Source organism: Furipterus horrens, unplaced genomic scaffold (assembly GCF_987537825.1).
Source record: "Furipterus horrens unplaced genomic scaffold, mFurHor1.1.pri manual_scaffold_1, whole genome shotgun sequence".
Taxonomy (NCBI): domain Eukaryota; kingdom Metazoa; phylum Chordata; class Mammalia; order Chiroptera; family Furipteridae; genus Furipterus; species Furipterus horrens.
In genome coordinates, this window is record NW_028327171.1 from 98,681,229 (window position 1) to 98,702,270 (window position 21,042).

Sequence of the window (21,042 nt, forward strand, 5' to 3'; positions counted from 1 at the left end):
TATTTTATGAAATAAAAATTGTTTATATTAGCTTCAAAAATATTTTTGCCTTTTGAAATTTTCTTGCCTTTAGTCAGTGTACCTTGGCTTCTCTTTTAGAAAAAATAGAGGCAAACATTTCCTTAAAAATCACAAACTAATAGATGTAAAACAAAAAGAGTGCAATCCAAACTATATACTTGATCAGAAAAAGATCCACACATCTGGATGTCTTTCTGTACTGAGCTAACAAGTTTTCTGCTATGTCCTTTCCATCTCAGTACCTTGAGCTATGCACATTGTGCAAACCAGTTCATATTTTCCCTTATGATGTTACTCTGAACACCCTGACGACTTTAAAATTACTGTCAGATACTAGGCATTCTGCTCATGAAAAAGAGAGAAGCCTAGATTCAAATGGTAATAAAGTCCCCATCACCATGATAAACATATTTAAAAGTCAGTCTTATCCTGATACCAGAGTTATATAAAATAAATAGAATCTTAGTGTAACTCAGATTATTATATTAAAATTTCTATAGTACATATAGCAAACAATGTACTACTAGAAATATGCATAAATACATTTGAATATAGCATGCATATGCAAGCAAGATATTTATCATATTTCAATGTACATATTTACATATATTTTACATTTCAGCACTTATTCTTGAAAGTTAAAGGGAAAATACTCAAACTGTCTTTATAATACAAAATCTAACAGAAATAAAATGTTCTTTAAAAACTGTAATTAATGGCTGCTGTGTCAAACAGTGAACCAAAGGGTCAAACCTTATAATTCACAGTTTGAGAGGTCATAGCTCAAATTATAACTTTTAAAAACTGATTATTTGTGAGTAATTGAACAAATCCATCTAATATACTCTGAATGCATATAAAATATTTCTGAGAGTGAAAAGAATGTATGTCCAAGTGCACAGCTGAGGGAGGAAATGGCCTTTTTATGGACAAGGCTGAAGTCCAGCTAATGACTTGGAATGCCTTTGAACGAGCATGCAAGGCAGGAAGGCCAAACAGTACCACGTCCAAAGAGAGCATTATGAGCAATTTGATCAGAACACAAAAATACTCCACACACATGTCCAAAGAGAAGGAGAAATAAATATACATTTCCAGCACCTGCTCTTCCATCACTATTCCTACAACCCAATTCACAGAACAATTAATCAATATTTAAAAGAAAAAAAAATTTGTAACTTAAAAAAGGTTAGAAATTATTCCTGTAATTTTTCAATTTGAGATTTGAAAATACTATGGAGGTTATCTATGTCAAATACAGTAATCCAAGATTTACAAAATTTTTCTTTATTACTCACCTTAAAAGCAAATATTGCTTCACCTATCATCCCAAGGCCACTTGCACCTTAAAATATAATCTGAATTAATTTGGCCTGTCTGCATTTTTAATCTAGAAGTGATCTACTATTAATAAGGCAAGCCCCTAATGATAACTCTTCCACTGTACGCCAAATTCCCTAACCGTTGCCAGAATGAGAAGCAAAATTTAATTATATATCTATGTTTGTACTGTTTATTTATGTGCTTTTATGTGTTTATTATATTTTCTGATTAGACTGTAAGCTCAACAAGTTTAAGGACTATGTCTTTTTTGTTCAACAGTTATATATAAAACCTAGGAAGTTCCTGGCACAGAGCAGAAATTCAATAAATACTTACTGGAGGATAGAAAGAGGTATGGAGTGAAGGAAGGTTGGAGGCCTTTGGTTAGCTAATATCCTCTAGCATTACTTGTGTGATTATGGGGGGTAAAAATTTTTAAATATACACTCTATTTAGTCAGTTTACCTACCCAGTAAGTCACTGATCATTCCATCTATCCTAGAAACCAAAAAGATTTAAAACATATTTAAAAATAAAATAAAATAGATGAAAAATGAAAAAGATAGAAATTAGAATGAGAAACAAGATATTTATATAAGTACACATGAAAAGACAAATTATAGAAAAGAAATAAAATTTGCTTTCTTAATTTCTTCAGATTAATCTTATTGTAACCCCTATTATAATAATGCTTTCATTATAACAAAACACTGAGAGAATATTTACTACTTCCTCATTCAGCCATGCACTACAGCTACCACGTAACCAGGTTCCTTACATTGTGAGCCACAGAGTCTGCCAAAGGAGACAAATATTCAATTATAATAAAATATAATAAGTTATAATGATAAAAACATAGGTTTTTTTGAGTGACAAACCAGGATTCTTCTCTGAACCAGCAAAAATGCTTACATGATAATTGCTATACTTTGATGCCACTATGTCTTGTTGCAAGAGACTTTTCTGATGCATGTAAACACTGTTGGTTCTTGATGCACAGAGAAATATTACTAGTACAAATGAGATCTGAACATATAAATTACTATATCATAAGAAAATATATTTGAAAAATGACCTTTTCTTATAAGTGAAAGGCTAACTCTGATTCCACTTAGCCTAGTAATGTTTCCTTCATTCCATTGGACCAGCCCACACATACTGGGCTATTGATAGGTCCTGGGCTCGACCATCTGGCCCTTTATTTATTTAACTATTTTTTAATACTGACAAGTACATTAGTAACACTTCCTTGATTATTGATAAATATAGAACCACCATACCACAAAGATTTTCCCTAATTCTGAAAGTCACTGATTAGTTGTGGGTAGGGGTTGAGGAATATTACAAAGATATGTTGAACAGTACTACAATAAGTAATCTAATTCCCAAAAAGAAAGCAGGCTAATCTGTTCCCCACTTCATTAGAGCAATAAAATAACATCTTGTCATCACTACAAGTTATAAAGAGACCTGAATATCTGAGGAAATGATAGAGAGGAAGAATAAATGTACCATTTAGGCAAGAAATACAAATCCCCTACATATGGTGAAAAATGTTCATGGTTTCTCTCGATATTTTTTGATTGCTCTATTTATCAGCTTTCAAAGAAAACAAGTAAGGTAAATAGGTCCTACTTAAATGACTTAATTGTTCTTTTGGTACTTTAGGTACCAGAAGATATATACTTAAGGTATACATCAGGCAACTTTGAAAGTTGCATTAATCTTTCAAACCAGTAAGGTCTCATTTATTTGGGCTTCAAAATAAAATACAGTCGGCTTAAAGGAGAAAACACAGTTTTAAAAGGTGCTAAAACGTCATTTAGAGAGAAGATATACTCTAATTTAAGTACTGAAATTGGGAATTCAGGTATTTTAAGTCCATTAAAGAACACTTATTATATTTTTAGGACATTTTTTTTTTGATAGTATAACACTTTAATTTTCCATGAGATTTAAATTCTTCAAAGAACATCAGCTGATTGTTGTGTGTGTTAATTCAAGTATCACGTTCAAAGTATTATAACTCAACTTTCTCAAACTAACAATTCTAAGTAAGGTTGGGTCCACTGTCCTCATTTCTAAGATCAAACAATGTAATATGAAGCAAAAGTCTTTTAGATTATTTCTGGTTTCAGTCTATCTCCTTTTTTCACAGACATTTTGGGAAAAGGATGACATTCAATTATAGTACTTACCCCAAATAACTAGAATCTCAGCTAAAAACTTATAAAGCTGTGGATTGTGAAGTAGGTATTATTACTTCTTTAATCAAATTTTATAACTAATAAATAAAATTTAATTGGTTCACATGTGGAAGCAAATTGATGAAAGACCAAAGAATAGAATAAACGGGGTGGGGAGCAGTGTTTAATGTGTAACTTAAGAAGTGTCCAAGAAGTGGGGCATATCGTATTTACTGGTATACGAAAAAAGAATGAATGCTTTTGCATACAAATAAATGCAGGTACAGAAACATATTAGAGGTTTTGTGTTACAGTGGAACTTAAACTCCTCTGGGCAGTGGATCAGCTAAGAAGGAACAGAAACAAATTCAATGCAATGATTAACTAGATGCCAGATCTATTATTCATGACAGGTATGTAAGCAGTTGGTACAGCAATGTTGGTGGCCTCTCTTCATCAAGCAGCTTTGCCAGCCCAGACTGGCTGCCTGGAACCAGGCATGACACAAAAACAATAAAGCCAATAGCCAGCTAAGGCGAGAGTCAGCACAATCCAACTCCAGCTTTTAATAGTACTAGAAATAAATTTCTATTGAATAATGTTTCCCTCGTGATTGGCATATACTGTCTTTACAGAATGTTATACAACACTTATTTCTATTTATCTTACTATGCATAGCAACATGCCTGAGACAACTGCTTGGAAGTTATCAGTATATTACAGGAAAAAGTGACTATCATTAGTTGGCAAAAATTTCTGTTGATAGGTATGACCATCATGTCATTACATGAACAGATGGTCAAAGTAAGTCCATTTCACTGACAGTATATTATGTGGGTCTTTTTATCCCTGAACAACCAAACCAAACAAAAGTACAACACAAAAGAGGCCATTATGCCTTCCCTCATTTGGTTAGCCACTTTATCTGTGAAATATGAAAATAAAAAAACAACATGTACTGTAATCCTGCATAGTACCATTTCCACATAACATTTAATTGAATATTTAAGTATTCATATTTAAAAATCACCCTGATATTTGTGAAGATAAAAAATACATGGGATTTTTTAATCTTTCAACTCCATGATCTTCAGTAAAAGGAAAAAAATAAAATAACCAAAATTTTTATTATTCATTTTTTAAATTAACGCAACTGTTTACAGGGTGGGGGGCTGGGGACAAGTTACAATTCTTTATTGTTATTCAAGTATTTTAACAAAATGTGAGGAGAAATATTTTTTCAAATCCCCATATTAAAATCTATTTCTCTTTGGAAGGCTATGTTCTCTCTGTGTACATATTATTTTTACTGAATAATTTTTAAATATAACAGCTGAAATAGTCATAAACAAATGAATTAATAGCCTAGTAGTCAATCACCAATTACTATATTTTACACCATGAGATCTCTGAAATACACACACACATACACACACACTGCTATATGGACTCAGTATGGTAGCTTCATCTCTATAACCAACACAAAATATAAAATATTACCTTGACTTTCTGACACGGAAAATATTATGGGGTAAAAGAGAGTGAAAATTAAGAATATATTTCTATCTATAATAGCTAATAGTAAAAACAACAGCTGAAAATTATATTGTTAAAATGCACCTCCAGATATGGCTATGAAAACTTAAGTGCAAGGAGAATTCTGGTTACATACCTTCAAAAAGAGCTGATGAAATATGAGGCTTAAGAGTATATCTTTAGTACTCTGTACCTTAAAATATTGTTGAGTATTAATTTTTCATCAAGTTGTCATTTTCTTTGACATTTGGTTTTCTTAATCAAGGCATTTATCATTAATTTGTAAAAAATATCATAATTAAGCCAAATAAAATAAAATCTTTAAAAGGTCAAAATTAGAAAGCAGGTGAACTAGAACTTTGACATTACCCTATTAACATACAGGAGCTTTTTGAACATATGGGAATCAAGTTTTCACAGTTAGTTTGGCGCCTCAATCTTGGGGCTGACTTTTCTTTTGTTGTTGTTGTTGTTGTTTTTTTATGTTATAAAAATTTGACTTAAAGCTCTCTGACAGTTTTGACATTCAGGTGAAAGTACTGCTGCTGCAATTGCAACAATTTGCATATCCCACTGCTAAATGAAATGTTTGAGGTGTGCACTGATATAAAGAAATTAAAAACAAGCTATCACATGCTTAAATGTATGTATTCACAAAACTGATGGTTGGATCACACCACCCTATTGCCCTCCAACGTAATCTGTGATTTAGTCTTCTATAATAAATTACCCTACCATGTTATTCTCACTGGAAGATCTAACCATGCATGTAAGAAGCAAAGTAATTACAGCCCCCTCTTGTCTAAGAAATCTTCTTCAGTCCCTATGAGCTCTTTATACAAAATGTAAGGACACACGTCAATTGTAAATTTCTTGCTGGAAATTCTGGACGTTGGTAGTCAAAAAAATCTCATCTGAACAATTTTGTTGTTCCCAACAAACGCTTTTTATTTCTTAAGAGTGGGTTATAAAGCTCTTTTTGATGAGGAATAGGTACTGGTTTTTTGGCTTTGAGCCAATATGTCTACTTAAGAAAAAGGTTAAAGTATAAAATCACAAGAGTTCCAAACAGATTTTTAAAAGGGAAGAGGCCATAATACATTCCCATATAGAATTAGGCTGAGATATCCTCAGATGACTTATAATTTCAGATTATTTTTAAGGCAGACAGAAAAAGGTATTTAGTGTGTTAGAGGGCAATAAAGGAAAGACCTGAGTTAGTAAATCCAAACAATGAAATATTATAAAAGTTTTCAAAAAGATAAAAACCATTCAAGAAAATATCATTGGACATTACCTTCAGTCTTTAGACTTTCAAAGGGCAAATCTTAACACTTCTTCTGTGTGACTGTAAAAAGAAATACTTAAAATTAGAAGCCTACCAAGGAAATAATTTAGATTTCCATAGTATCTTTATGACTAGCTATGAGAAATAGATAGCTGAGTTTGTGTCAACTGATATCTATAGTGATTTTTTTAAAAGGCTAACATGTTCATTTGAGTATGTGCAGAACAAGTACTCAATAAAATGTGGCACAATTATATAACGCAAACCACTGTATGTACAAGGTTTATATGGAGAACAGGTTATTTATTATAGTATTATTAAAAGATTTCTTAACTTACACAAATAAAAGTTTTTATATTTATATTTTTATGATAAAAAACTAATATCAAATAGTCTATGCTATTTATTTGTTTATTCTTAAGTATCACAGATTTTTGCAAAGATCTACTATGTACAATATACTGGTAAGCACTGGTGAGTTAGAAAGTATACAAGATAAGAAAGACACAGGCTGTAGCCTCAAAATAGTAAGTGGGGATGGAGAGACATAAGATTTTAAAATAGGTAACTCAAAAGGTATAAAAACTAAATGGGTGGAAAGAAATAGTGAGCAGAGAGTAACATGTTCAAAATAGCTTGAATTGGTCTACAGTACCTAATTAATTGACATGAGAACATGGCTTTATGTTTCCTGTCCTAGAAAGCAAGGCTAATAGTAGGGTCCTATCCAGATTTGGAGGGAGGGATGTCAAAAAAATGGATAGCACAGAATCAAAACTGGGACAGAGAGCACTTAAACAGGCAGGATGTTGAAGTGCCTTTAAAGCCAAGTTGGTGAGTTTGAACATGAAAAGATTTAACAAGAAACAATTCCCTTTTAAAAAGTGAGTTTGATATTGTTGTGTCCTTGAAAAGTGATCTAAATTTGCTATGAAATCTCAATAATGACCTTGAGGTCATATTTACTAATAATCTCCATAGAGATTCAGCCATTCCACGTCTCAAAAGCAGTTTCACTAATGGAAATGCATACGAAATATAAGCCAACCCTGTAAAACACTACATCTACAGTGAAAGATCCACTAAAATGAAAAAGAAAAAGTCTAAGGATTTTAATTGATTGGATCTTTAATAGGCATAACCAATATTTTACAGAGGGAAAACAAGTAATCAAACAACAAACCACACCAGTAAACCAAAAGAAGCCTGAGTTTAGGCTTTATTGATAGATAAACGGGATCCCAAAAAGGAAGGTGATAGTCCTTCTATATTCAGGCTACATGAGTAATATCACACTTATTCTGCAACACTGCACTTTTGAACAGGTACTGAAAATTAAAATTTCTTAGGAGGACTGAGAAAAGAATCATTATTCATGGATAAACAAAAAATAATTACAAATGGAAAAGAAAAAAGTTCAGATTGTAGGGATGGGGTAGAAAAGGACACGGGAGAAAATTAATTTGGCTACTACATGATATGGTATAAAATTAATTTTTCTTTATTTTTGCCTAGCTCCCCCACTAGAATGAAAGTGCCATAAGGTCAGCACTGTCATTTTCACTGTATTACCCCATTTTCATGAATGGTGCCTGCCACAGAGTAGATCCAATGATTATTTATTGAATAAAAGAATCAACAGTCTGATCAACCTATAGAACAAGCACTAAGTCTACATCTATTTACAGATGAAGAAATTTAGGCTTAAAGAAGTGAAATGTTATAATTAAATTAAACTTTGTCCTTTTGTAATTCCAAACTTCTACAACCCGTTGTTTACAGTGTTCCACTCAATATTAATTCTAGCAGGGGAAACAAACAATAAACAAATAAATTGTTGGACTTATAAAGTTATATAATTATTGCCTGAGAGCAAACAAAAAAACAAGGTAACAGTATTGAGAGCTACATGAGTTGATATTTTATATGGGTTTGAACAGGAAATCTTTTCGGAGGAGATGACAATAAGAAAAGAACTGAGGGAAGTGAGGGAAACAGTAAAAAAATTATCTGGGAGGCTACCTGGGCTCTTATAAGGATTAAACAAGATACATATTAGCTTTCTCATACAATATCTAGCACACAGCAAATAATATTCTCAATGACTACTATTTTATGTTGCTATTACTTTTATAAATGGTAAATTCCTCCACTAGGTTATAAATTGGTCACTCGTTTTTATTTTCCTACAGCCCCTTAAATAGTGTCTAGCAAGAATTCAGTAAACATTTATAGAACTGAAAATAGAAGTACACATTACCAGTTCACTAAATAGAAAAAGTAAACAGACTCTATGAATTTAAAAGAAAGAAAAAGGAAAAATATATGTATATATATAATGGCTACAGCCAACAAATCGTAAATTAAAGAAAGTAATAAGGAAGAATCAGGAAAAAAGGAAGTTTTTGATATTAGTCCACTGCCTTGACCATTTGCATGCACTGTCTGCCTCCATCAGACCAATATATTTGCCTAGTGTAGAAAGTCTACTACGCAGGTATCTGATTCATTTATGTGTTTCTGTTACAAGCACAGGGCCTGATAGATAGCAAAGTCAATAAATCTTTGTTGAACTGAACTAAGATGGTCTTTAGTAGTTCTGATGCTTTAAAGTTAGTTCAAAATTTAAAAATACAACAAAATAGGAGATTACAAAAGAAAAAATATCAAGTGTTAGGTTTTGACTCTGCAGCAAAGGAGTAGCAAACAAGGTTAGTTTTTAACAAAGATTGAATTATTTATGACAGGGTGATACTGCCAGTAGAAGAGACAGATAAGTAGAATAGACCACAGGGACTCAGCATGGGGTAAATATTATAAGGTAGAATTTCCACAGTGTTGAGATAATTATTAACTAATTTATGGGAGAAAAAAATGTGTTCCCTACCTCTCAGCAGACACCAGAATACAAATCAGATTGCTATATTTGAATATAATAAATAAAGCAATCAAAGAGCTTTAAGAAAAAGTATGTATATAATTTTCTGAACTCTAACTCGAGAAGGCCTTTTCAGGCACATGGCAGTAATAAACACCTAAGCACAAAGATTTATGAATTTGACTTAAAAGAAATTATTTTTAAAAGCCCCAAAATATTTTCAACAGAATTAAGAGGCCAAAAACAAATAAAATATTTTTAATGTATATGATATTCATAAGGCTAATAATCTTTACTTATAAATAAATGAAGCAAATCTCATTTTTTTCAAATGAACATGCAACTCATAATTGAGAAAACATAGTTAACACATATATGAAATACCATTAATTTGTAATAGCAATGAAAGAATTGCAAATTAAAATAACCTAAATATTCTGTAGCAGTGAACTAGTTAAATAAATTACATGGCAAGTTAAAACTGACACTATGCCATAAAGTTTAGAAAGCAGATTGTAAGAAAATAATAAGATACCAATTTAAATAATTTGTATATAACATAGAAATACACATATAGACTATTTACAATGTTTGGTCATATGTATATATAAATTTAGATTTGTATGTATGTGTGTATATGTATTAGAAAAAACATGTATATATTAGTGAAAGCATGTAAGGACCTAAAGATTAAATTATTCCTGGTACTTCTAAGATTATAGCAGATATTTTTCTTCTTACAATTTCCAAGATTCTACAATAAATGCAAATTACCTTTTATAAACAAAAATGCACTAAAACAAGACACTTGCTCTATGTTTCAAACACAAAAAATAATAAAAAGAAATAAAAAATAAGATTTGTAAAAAAAATAATAATAATCAACTACTCTCAGTGGTATCTATCAGAATCCTAAAACCTAAAATTTAATTGATACATCTTTAATTTAATTTTCAAAGATAGGCCCTGGCTGATGCGGCTCAGTGGACTGAGGTGTAGCCTGTGAACCCAAAGTTCGCCGGTTCGATTACCAGTCAGAGCACATGTCTGGGTTGCTGGACAGATCCCCAGTTGGGAACATGCGAGAGGCAACCAGTCCATGCTTCTCTCACACATCAACGTTTCTTTCTCTCCCCCTTATTCCTTTCTCTGTAAAAATAAATTAAATCTTTAAAAATTTTTTGACAAGGAAAGGTACAGCCTAGAATTTAGAAAACTTAAGAAGTCTGAGGTTGTATTCACATAGTAAACATACTACTATATGAGAAACCAGATAAAACATGCATACGTTTCAGTGACAGGACCACTATAAGAGACAAAATATACCATGAGAGAGACTAGATGAAGCTACGGTTTTGAAAGTAAGAAGAGTATAATTTTAAATAAATAAAAAATCTAAGTAAGCATATGACATGTTAGGACCAAATGAATAGAAACCCCTAAAGGCTATTTATTCCCTATCAGTAACTAGAAAAAACAAAGTCTTTCTTCATTAAATAAAAAATTAGATAAAAAGTTTGCTTGTAACTTCAAAAAGACTGACAAATGAAAACCAATTCATAATCCTTAAAGAGCATCAGAAAGAACCTATACATACATGGTCAAGAGGACAAGATGCATCCCCTCTAAGTCTGAAAAAGACTTAATTTAGTTCTAGTCCATCCATAGTTGGACTTCTTAAAGTCAAAGGAGCTTTGGATATTATTACAGTTTTCAAAACACCAGAGAAATCTAACAAGTTCTACGGCAGACATCCTCTAATAATCAGTAAAAATGACCTGACTAAACTCCATACTAAAGCCATCAAAAATACAATCAAATTCCTTTATGCAGATTTCTAAGGCAACAACAAAAGACCATTCATTTATTCAGAAATTGAAGGCATTTCTGTACTCCAACAATAAAATATCAGAGATAGAAACTAGAAAAAAAGCCCATTTATTATAACAACAAGAAAAATAAAGTACCTAGGAATAAACTTAACTAAAGAGATAAAAGACCTGTACTTGGAAAACTACATAACACTGAAGAAAGAAATTAAGGAATATACAAATAAATGGGAGTATATACCATGTTCATGGATGGGAAGAATCAACATCATTAAAATTTCCATACTACTCAAAGCAATTTATAGATTCAATGCAATCCCTATTAAAATACCAGCGACATATTTCACAGGCCTAGAACAAATACTTCAAAAATTTATATGGAACCAAAAAAGACCCCGAATAGCAAAAGCAATCTTGAGACAGAAGAACAAAGTAGGAGGAATCACAATACCTGATGTCAAACTATACTACAAAGCCACTGTAATCAAAAGTCTGGTACTAGCATAAGAACAGATATAGATCAATGGAACAGAATAGAGAGCCCAGAAATAAACCCAAGTCTATATGGTCATCTAATATTCAACAAAGGGGGGAGGAACATAAAAAGGAGTGAGACGAACCTCTTCAACAAATGGTGCTGGGAGAACTGGACAGGGACATGCAGAAAATTAAACTAGACCACCAACTTACACCACACATGAGAATAAACTCAAGATGGATCAAAGACTTAAATGTAAGACATGACACCATAAAAGTCCTAGAGGAAAACATAGGCAGGAAAATTTCAGATATCCCACATAGCAATATTTTCACTGATGTATCGCCTACAGCGAGGGAAATAAAGAAAAGAATAAACAGACTTCCAGCCAAGATGGAGGCGTAGACAGACATGCTGCATCTCCCCCCACATCTAAGAAGGAATGCAACTACCTCAAAACTAGAAAAAAAACAAAAGTTCCAGAAAATTAAGCTGCATGGAAGTCCAGCAAACAAAGATATAAGGAAGAAATACTCCTCCAGACAGGTAGGAGGGGCGAAGCTGGGGAGGAGAGGATGGGGTGTATTGGTGGCAGCAGTGGCATGTTGGCGGAAAGCACAGTCACACGTTTTGAAAAGTCAGGAGGGACACCTGGGGAGCGTTCCCAGATCCTCACCAGACCTCGCAGCTCACAGTCCCAGCACAGGGGAAAATAAAGCCTGATTGCTTCTGACTCTGCAGACCAGAGGGGGTCGGGTGGAGGCAGAAACTGCCAGTCTCTAAGCAGAGTCCGCTTGTTTAAAGGGCCCTCATGGTCCTAGAAGGTCTGCAGACCCACCCACTCTGGGAACCACGTTCACGGCAGCAGCTAGAGGAGTGTCAGTCCAGTGTTGAAGTGGGAGAGGTGCCTAGAAAAGGGGCGAGTGCTGGGCAGGTGACATTGCTCCCTCTCAGACCCCTCCCCAACACACAGCGCCACAACGGGGTGAAACAGGTTGCCCTGTACTGATGAATCCCTTACACTCCACCCCTTACAATAAAACAGGAGCGATAGCTCTACCTGGGATACGGAGGCAAACAAACACAGGAGCCTGTCAGAATGAGGAGACAGAGAACTATGGCCCAAAAGGGGGAACAGATCAAGGTTCCAGTGGGAGAACTAAGCAATGAGGAGATAGCCAACATAACAGATGAGGAGATAGACAACCTAACAGGAGAAGAATTCAAAACATTGGTGATAAAGCTCACAGGCTTGACAGATATGCTTGAGTATGGCAAATGCATAAGAGAAGAAGTGAAGACTATGCTAAATGAAACGAAGGAAAATCCACACAAAATAATAGTAAAGGGAAGGAAACCAGGGTTTAAATCAATGATTTGGAACATAAGGAAGGAAAAGACAGTCAACCAGTGCAAAATGCGGAAGAATTGAAAAAAAAGAGGAAAACTTCCCAAATTTTGCAAAGGAGATGAACATACAGGTCTGGGGAGCACCGAGGGTCCCAAGCAAGCTGGACCCAGAGGGGACCACACAATGATGCATCATGATAGAGATGCCAAAGGTGAACGATTAAAAGAGAGTCCTGGGGGCACCAAGAGAAAGGTGGAGTGTTGCTATGGGGGGTGCCTATAGGACTATCAGCTGATTTCTCAAAGGACACTTTGCAGGCAGGAATGGACTGTCAAGAAGTATTCAAAGTGATGAAAAGCAACGTGCAACCAGTATTACTCTATCCAGCAAAGCTATCATTTGGGATGGAAGGGCAGATGAAGAGCTTCCCAGACAAGGTGAAGCTAAAGGAGTTCATCATCACCAAGCAATTTTTATATGAAATGTCAAAGGGACTTACTTAAGAAAAAGATCAAAACTATGAACACTAAAATGACAATAAACTCACAACTATCAACAACTGAATCTAAAAAATAAAAACAATCCAACTAAGCAAACCAGAATAGGAACAGAATCAGAGGTATGGGGGGTCATTTGGAGGGTTTTCAGCTAGAAGGGGGGAGGGCGAAAAATGGGGAAATGATGCCGGGACTAAGAAGCATAATCAGTTGGTACAAAATAGACAGGGGGAAGTTATGAGTAATATAGGAAAGGGTGAAGCCGAAGAACTTATATGCATGACCCATGGACATGAACTAAGGGTGGTGGGACTGCTGGAGGAAAGGGGGGTACTGGGCAGAGGGGAGCAAAGGGAAAAAAATGGGAACTACTGTAACAACATAATCAAAAAAATATACTTAAAAAAAGAAAAGAATAAACAAATGGGACTTCAGCAAACTAAAGAGTTTCTGCTCAGCAAAAGAAAACATCAGCAAGATGAAAAGGGAACCAACCATATGGGAAAACATATTTGCCAATGATACCTCTGACAAGGAATTGATTGCCAAAATATATAAATAACGTATACGACTCAACACCAAGAAGACAGACAATCCAATTAAAAAAGGTCAAAGGGCCTGAACAAACACTTCTCCAAAGAGGACATACAGAGGGTTCATAGGCATATGAAAGAATGTTCGACATCACTAGCCATCAGAGAGTTGCAAATAAAAACCGCAATGAGATACCACTTTACACCAATCAGAATGGCCATCATCAACAAATCAACAATCAATAAGTGCTGGCGAGGATGTAGAGAAATGGGAACCCTAGTGCAGTGTTGGTGGGAATGCAGACTGGTGCAGCCACTATGGAAAACAGTATGGAATTTCCTCAAAAGACTAAAAATGGAACTGCCTTTTGAACCAGTGATTTCATTGCTAGGATTATGTCCGAAGAATTCTGAAACACCAATTCAAAGGAACCTATGCACTATTTATGATAATAGCAGCGCTATTTAAAATAGCCAAGTGCTGGAAACAGCCTAAGTGCCCATCTGTAGATGAGTGGGTAAAAAACTGTGGTACATTTACACAATGGAATACTATGCAGCAGAAGGAAGAAGTATTTCCTACCATTTGCAATAATGGATGGAACTAGAGAGAATTATGCTTAGTGAAATAAGCCAGGCAAAGGAAGAAAAACACCATATGATATCACCTAACACAAAAACTAATGAACAACACAAACAAACGAACAAAACTGAACCAGAGACGTGTAAACAAGGAACAGACTAACAGTTACTGGGGGGAGGGGGAGAGGGAGAGAAGGAGAGTAAGTAGGGGAAGGGTTTAGTAAAGGAACTAGTATAAATAACCCATGGACATGGACATTGGGTTGAGGATTGACTGTGGGAGAAGGGGTGGGCAGGGTGGGTGGGGGGAAGAAATAGGGGAAAAGTGGGACAACTGTAATAGAAAAACAATAAATAAATCAAAAAAAATTTTTTTAAAAGACCATTCGCTTGACTCAATTATACTTGCTGTTAGGTATTTCAGTTTGCCTTCCACACTGAGGGAAAAATTCGGACAGATTATCTGCTAAATACTGCATTTAACCTGAAAATTCTATCACGTTATTTTTTTTTTCTCACTTATCTCGTTAAAAGTAACCCAAGCCCATTCCTTTACTACGTGCAGCTCTACTCTGTTTATTTTTATTTCCCAGTATCAGAATGCCTTAAATAAATTCTTAAAAACACGCCAACAAATAAATTAATTAAAGCTCAATAACTATAAAAAGTACCTAGTCCAATATGCTTAATTATTAACAGGTAAACAGAATGCACTTCTAAATTATTTACTTAACCTTCTTTAACTAAATCTTTAAAGTTTTTGAATTTGGAATGTGTACTCTGTAAGGATCCATAAAACAATTACTCGTAAACATTCTATTATGCCATTTTAATAAAAGCAATTAAAAAAACACCAAAGTAAATGTGAATTTAAATATTTGCACAAGTACATAAGAACTGCAAAATATTTCTGAGATTTCAAAAGTCAGTAAAATTCCCTTCATGCCAACTTTCCCTTATCCTGTCTCAGATATTTTATTCCACAATACCTTTGGACAGAATGAGTAGAAATACTCTGTACTAAATTATATTAATGAAATTGTTATAATAATGGTTTTGTAGCAAGCATTTATAGAATGCTCTTACTCCTAAGCATATCATAAGAAATATACATTTATGAAACTATGGAAAATGTTAATAATTCTCAAACTAAAAGGACAAAAAGAATGAATGTATAGTAGACAAAAAAGCCATTTTCTCTGGACCAAATACTGTACCAGCTCAGCTAATATACTGAAGAATGGTTGTGCGTGATGCAAGTAAACATCGATTACATGGAATGCTGGTTAATTAAATTTTTTGGCTAGCTAAGGGTGAATAGGGTTTTGTTTTTTAGCCTTTTAACTAAAAACCTAAGATATTCTAGTAGCTTTGTTCTGCCTTGATAAATGGCTTATAATTTTCTCTTCATTAAAGATGAAAATTTTATACTACCTTAGAAGATGGCTCTTTATCTCTTTTGGGGGGGCTGGGGAGATCATAAGTCTTCTGAAAAAATACTAAAAACCAAGGATCTCTTTCTCTAAAGGATATACGCTCACAAAACTTTGTATAATATCTCCAGAAGTCAGAGACCCACATAAAGACCACTTGCCTTCTAATTTTACAGAATTCTAAATATGTATACATAGGAGATTATACTAACTATACAGTGACCCCAGGACATAACAAGGGTTTTAAAGTTGCTGAATGAAGACATCCCTAAAAATGAACTATATTCTTACGATCTGTCTCCTTTTTTCTATAAGGGGAGTATAAAAACAATTCTGCTTAATTTAGTCTTGGTGAAAGTTTAAATGTAAGTCTACTTTAGGGCAATTACGCTATCAGTGCTTTGAGCTTTAAAACAAAACAATGCTGTTTTCAAATCATTCCATGTTCTAGAAGTGGCAATGATTTTCTAATACTTTTGTAACTCTCAGAGGAGGCAAGGTCAAAGAGAGAGCTATTTAATTTTTACCTTTACTTCTAAAGATTATTAGATAATGGCAACTACATAGCATTCCCTCTATCCCAGTTTTGTGCTAAATGCTTTTATGTATATTTACTTATTTAAACCTCACCAAAATTCTAGTAGGTAGATACCTTGACATCAGATACCATTATCCCCATTTTACTGATGTGTTAACTGAGGCACAGAGAGATTGATTTGCCAAAGATCACTTCTCTACTGAGTGACAAAACAGGATTCAACGCCAGTCAGTCTGGCTGCAGAGCCTGCACTCCTTGTGTGGTTTTTATATTTAACACAAGTCCATCTCTTCACTACCATGCAAGGAAAATTCATACAGTTTGGTTCAGACATATGCATCTGGGGAATTGTTCCTAAGTTGCTGACAAAAGTGGCACCACCTTGTGCAGCTGGCAGTTATACACCACTGCAAATTTCCCAGAGTCAACTGCCCAGACTGAAAAATAAGACACCACTATCTCAGTAAATATAGAACCCTACAATAAAAGCTGACCCTTCGTTTCCTTCTTGGTAATAGTTCTGATGGGATATAAAATTGAATGATTATACATACATTACAAGGGCCAACCAAGACAACAAGACAAATGGGCCATATAATTATAATAGTAACCAAAGGTGAGATTGTTATTCCTAATTCATCTGAAGAGAGGAACAAACCAGATTATATGATTTTTACTTTGTAGTCTTAAATAGTCTATGAATTAAAATATTAAAGTTTAATGCATATTTAGCAAGGACAGGCAATTGCTTCAGTGGCTAAAGCTGCAACAACATGAAAATTTTCTTGGCATATCCTTCTTACTGACAGATTGACTGTTCCCACAGATAACAACTGATTTGTATCTCAGGGTTTGCTTTCAGTGTAACAACCTTTATATTTTGAGTAATCCCACACAGACAAAGGCTGAAAACAAAAACAACCAAAAAAAGAAGACAAAAAGAAATTATTTCCACCCTTATACTTTGTACAGAGGTTTCCAGTTATAAACTTATTCCATTTTATTTTTTAAGTAAAAAGGGCTGCTACACTTGTCCTATTTTTTTCCCCTTTGCCCCCTCTGAACAGTACCCCTCTTCCCTCCAGCAATCCCTCTCCCCTTAGTTCATGTCCATGGATCATGCATATAAGTTCTTTGGCTTCACCCTTTCCTGTAGCATTCTTAACTTCCCCCTATTTTGTTCCTACAAATTATGCTTCTTAATCCCTGCAATTTTCCCACATTTTCCTCCTCCCCTCTCCCAGCTGATAACCCTCCAAATGATCTCCATACCTATGATTATGTTCCTGTCCTGGTTGTTTGCTTAGTTTGTTTTTGTTTTTGTTTTTATTTTTTAGATTCAGTTGTTGATAGTTATGAGATTGTTGTCATTTTTATTTTCATAGTTTTGATCTTCTTTTCTTAAATAAGTCCCTTTAACATTTCATATAATAAAGGCTTAGTGATCATGACCTCCTTTAGATTTACCTTGCCTAGGAAGCACTTTATCTGCCCTTCTATTCTAAATGATAGCTTTCCTGGATAGAGTAATCTTGGTTGTAAACTCTTGCTTTTCATCACTTTGAATACTTCTTGCTAGCCCCTTCTTGCCTGCAAGTTTCTTTTGAGAAATCAGCTAATAGTCTTATGGGAACTTCTTTGTAGGCAACTCTTTGCCTTTCTTTTGCTGCTTTTAAGATTATCTCTTTTATCTTTAACCTTTGGCATTTTAATTATATGTCTTGGTGTGGTCCTCTTTGGGTCCAACTTGTTAGGAACTCTCTGTGCTTCCTGGACTTGTATGTCTATTTCCTTTTCCAAATTAGAAACATTTTCTTTCATTATTTTTTCAAATAAGTTTTCAGTTTCTTATTCTTCCTCTTCTCCTTCTAGGACCCCTATGATTCAGATGTTGGCATATTTAAAGTTGTTCCAGGAGTTCCTAATCCTCTTCTTGTTTTTTCTTTTTCAATTCTTGTTACTTCTTTCTGCTCTGGTTAAATGTTTACTTCTTCTTTTTGTTCCAAACAATGGATTTGAATCCCAGCTTCCTTCCCATCACTGTTGGGTCCCTGTATATTTTTTTTTATTTCACTTTGTATAACCTTCACTTCTTTCTTTATTTTGTGGGTATATGCAATCACTTATCTGAGCATCTGATCACCAGTGCTATGAACTCTGTATCTGGTAAGTTGGATCTCTCCATTTCATTTAGTTCTTTTTCTGGGGTCTTGTTCTGTTCTTTCATTTGGGCCATATTTCTTTGCTTCCTCAATTTGGCAGCATCTCCGTAATTGTGTCTCTGTATTAGGTAAAGCTGCTTTGACTCCATGTCTTGGTAGTGTGACCCAATATTGTAGGTGTCCTATAGGGTCCAGTAGCACAGTCCCCACTTTCATCCAAGCTGGGCACTTGAGGTGTGCCCTTCATGTGGGCTGAGTACACCCTCCCCTTGTAGTTGAGCCTCCTCTTGTAGTTGAGCCTTGGTTGCTATTGGCAGGTGAATGGAAGGGATTAACTGAGGTTAGTCAGCTGCAAGGACTGGCTATGACCACTGACCACCAACCTTCACCCTCTGTGGAGGTTCAGCTGTGAAGGAGCAGGGGGGCTGTGCTCTGACGTGGTCTGTAGCTGTCCACTGGGTGTACTTGCCCCTGGGGTTTCCCGTGTGGTACAGGCCAAGGTCAGCCCCCACTTGTTTTGCCCTGGGCACCCTCCCTGAGCTATAAAGCAATCTGAGATGGCTGCTACTTGTTCTGGGTTTGAAGATTCATTCCCAGGTGAAGCCAAGCTGTGAATCTAAGCTGGCTGCTGCTAGTGCCAGGCCTAGAGCTCACTGAGGCCAGCTTTTACTTGTTTGATAGGATTTAGGGAGTTGTGAAGCATGAGCCAAGACCAGCCATTCATATGGAAAAGCAACTTGCATGGGCCCATAAATTGGATAGGGTGAAGTCTCTGGGACTCTCCAAGGCTGTCAAACAGTGTTAGCCAGGTTGATGGAGTCTTGGATATGGCAGCAGCTTGCAGGCTCTGTGGTGGGAGTGTTTAGAAAAGAAACAATGGCCTCTAGTCACATTGATATCAGACACTTTAGTTCCTCCTTTACACCACTGATGCCTTTCAAGCTGATAGCCCAGAGCTGGAGCTCAGTGGGACTGAATCTGAGTAAGTGAGTCCGGGTGTCAGTTCCTTAAAAAAATTGCTTAGGGCTCCAGCAGTTTCTCCCACCGACTCAATTCCCAATGGTTTTTGCAGCCACAGTTGTGGGGACTTATCTTCCTGTCACTGGCACTCTTGGCTGGGGCGCCTAGTGTGGGGCTGTGATTCCCTGCTCCTGAGATAGCCTTCCCAATTTTTTACCCACCACTAATGGGTGAGAGAGTAGCCTGTTTCACATCTGGGCCACTCTACCCGTCTCGATGGATGTGGTTTCTTTAATCTGTAGCTGTCAGGCTTGCATTCAACTTGATTTCTGACAGCTTTGGCTGACAGTTGTTCTATACTTTAGTTGTAATTTTGATGTGGTTGTGTGAAGAGGTGAGCATGGCTGCCTACACCACCATCTTGACTGATCTCTCCTACCCCATTTTATTTTTATTGAATTACTCCCTACAACTAAATGCAATTAAGCAAGTACTAATGAGAAACAAACAATAACAGCAAAGTAAGGCAGAGCTCTGAAAAATGGTTAAAGATCAGCTATCCAGTAAAGAACGTACAGTACAAGGCAAATAGAAATGCAGATGCAAGAATGCATAACAAGAAAGAACCTTTGAAACTGAGGCAACTTTTCTTCATTAGATTCCAATACAACCAAGCCAGCTGAGAATAAGAACTTGGTTAAAATAGAAAATATGCCTGGAATAAAATATCATCCTCAGCTCTTTCTGTCTCTAAATCATCCCGCATATGATAATAAAACAAATATTGGGAAATCGGCTATTCATTACCTTATTCGTTATAATGATTCTAATCATATCAAATCCTATGTGCTTAGTTTTCAAAGTCCGCCATAATCTGGTTCCATCATGTAACCTCTCATCCAACTGCAGAAATTGTAGACTCCAATCCAATGAGATACAATTTTAAACCAATATACATTGATTCAGCAAATATTTATAGAGGCCTACAATGTGTCAAGGAATGTTCACGTAACTAAAATCTTCAAGATCTTAGAGCTAAAGGACCAAGCTCTAAACTCCAGTTTCTCCAAAACGTTCAGTATATCAATGCTTTCTCCCTTCTCATTCTTCTCTTATTCCTACTCAGATATCTATGGATAGCCTTCTCTTGGATTCAAAAAAAAACTAATTCAAGCAATTCAATCACTCTCATTTTAGCTCAGGCACCTACATTTCTGTTTAGAAAATACTGACCATTTGGATACCTTACAAAAACATACAGAGTTAACCTATACTTTGTTCCTTCCAATAATCTCACAGGCACAAAACATCATGGATTCTAAATTAACTCAACACACATAAACACACACACACACACACACACACACGAACTCTTTCACTAGGATGCAGACACACTGGTCTTCTTCATACAGGATGGACCAAAAATAGGTTTACAGTTGTGTGTACA

The 21,042-nt window shown here is 35.2% G+C and overlaps 1 long non-coding RNA gene across 1 annotated transcript in view; it reads right to left on the bottom strand.

Moving 5' to 3' along the window:
• LOC150021572 (uncharacterized) overlaps positions 1-21,042 on the bottom strand; it is a 558,841-nt gene that overhangs the window by 343,845 nt on the left and 193,954 nt on the right. The window contains exon 2 of the long non-coding RNA XR_016508586.1: positions 6,364-6,414. This is a non-coding gene — a long non-coding RNA (uncharacterized LOC150021572). The remainder of the gene's footprint in view (positions 1-6,363; positions 6,415-21,042) is intronic.